This window comes from Silene latifolia, chromosome 9 (genome assembly GCF_048544455.1).
Source record: "Silene latifolia isolate original U9 population chromosome 9, ASM4854445v1, whole genome shotgun sequence".
In the NCBI taxonomy this organism is placed as follows: Eukaryota; Viridiplantae; Streptophyta; class Magnoliopsida; order Caryophyllales; family Caryophyllaceae; genus Silene; species Silene latifolia.
Window position 1 is genome coordinate 215,338,550 of NC_133534.1, and position 1,766 is coordinate 215,340,315.

The 1,766-nt window shown below is 39.2% G+C and overlaps 1 long non-coding RNA gene across 1 annotated transcript; it reads left to right on the forward strand.

Annotated features, from left to right (window-relative positions):
• Positions 1 to 304: 304 nt before the first annotated feature.
• LOC141598494 (uncharacterized) lies at positions 305 to 1,041 on the forward strand. The gene is made up of 2 exons (XR_012523556.1): positions 305 to 447; positions 866 to 1,041. It is a non-coding gene; the product is annotated as an uncharacterized LOC141598494 (long non-coding RNA).
• Positions 1,042 to 1,766: the final 725 nt, after the last annotated feature.

Below are 1,766 nucleotides of genomic sequence, written 5' to 3' on the forward strand. Positions count from 1 at the left end.
GGTCCAGTGCGACCATGGTTACTGAGTTATTTGAGTTTAAGATCGATATTGAGATGGAAATATTGTTTTGCGGTTTTATTCCGCCAGTTCACTCACCCCTTGTCCTTGGTCTTAGGGTCGACGATGAGAATACGATATCTGGTTACTATGGAGTATTATATTATGAGACGGAGTAATGACTCAGACGAATTAATGAATGAGATGGAGTAATGAGTTGAGATTGAGTTAATTATTGGGACGAGATAGTGTATTATATTATGTAGTTGGTTTGAGGTACTGATTAGTTAACGGGGAGTGTTTTTATTATTCTGTTTGTTTATTTTTATTTAACCTTCTATTTTGGGAACGGGAATAGTTAAGTAATCATTTATCATTTATTTATCTTTCAGAGGGCGAATTTGTTGTGGAATATTATTGAGCATCTGTCCATTTGACTGCAGTACTGAGGTAGGGGAATACACTGATTGAGTTCTTACGATTATAAAGAGTTGGCATGTTCGGTGATTATATGACATATCTGATTATCTTATTTATCTTGTTGAGCATTATTGTTTCATACGTTTCATACATTGCATTTGCATCGGAGTTGGAGTTGGAGGAGATGAGATTATTGCGATTAAGGCCAAGGCAGGTTCTGCAGGACTTGCCCTGGTGTCCTCAGCTACGAGCTGGTATATCGACGACGGTCGATTGATATAGTCTGCCGGGGATCGGTATGGCTGGGCGTTCCGGGGATGTGTGTAATGGAGTTGAGATTGGAGAATCATATCATTGCATTCTTTGTTATATCGTATTACCTACTCAACCTCGTGGTTGACCCTGTGTATTCGTGTACGCCTGTGATGATCCATTTACTGGGGAGCAGATTGACAGGTTGTTGAGACATATGGAGCTGGCAGGGGAGAGAGCATGGATCACCTGACTTAGAGCTAGCCCACTTTTATTTCAGTTTAGCTATCAGACTTTATTTCAGTTTTGAGACATGTTCCGTTTGAGTTGTAAACATTTATAACTTTCAATTTAAAGTACTGTTTATTTTTCCTTTGTTATCTACTGCCTCGGGTTTCCGAGATGGTAACACCCTTCTTTATCTGAGGAGTCCTAGTCCAGGCCCTTAAATAAATGGGGGTGTTACAAAGTGGTATCAGAGCGAACGATCCTCATGCCTAAAAAAAAAAAAAAAAAAAAAACAAATGAACAAAACTAATGAACATAGGAAGAGTCAAATAAAATGAACCCAGGCTAGTAACTGTTAGGAGCCCCAGGATTGGAATGAGTTAGGGGCCCCCTCAAACCAAGCCACTGGCCCTTTCAGTCTAACCTGGTAACCCTTGAGTGATGCAGAGAGTGGGTAGCAACAAAATAAAGGATCAGACCTTGCCTATATTATACTAACAGTTTTGCAGGAGCGGAATGAGGTAAGTAATGATGTGATACATGGTTAAAGATGTGCAATGAAAGAATATGGTTGATATTGGCATGCTGACTTATTTGAATAATTGAGTGAAATTTTAGTGTACGGATGGCATGAGTTGTGAATTATGAATTATATGATGATATGCATGCGGCTTTCTGATCCCTGAACCCTTAGGTAGAGATATAATATAATGATATGTTTAATGAGTTGATCATAGAGGCACCATAAGCTATAGCTACCTAAGAGGTTAGATGTAGGAGGGATATGACCATGATTGACTGGAATGGTTAGTAGAGCCAACCAGGCTATGTTGTTACAGGATGAAGAATCAAGTTAAGTCCTATGTGTA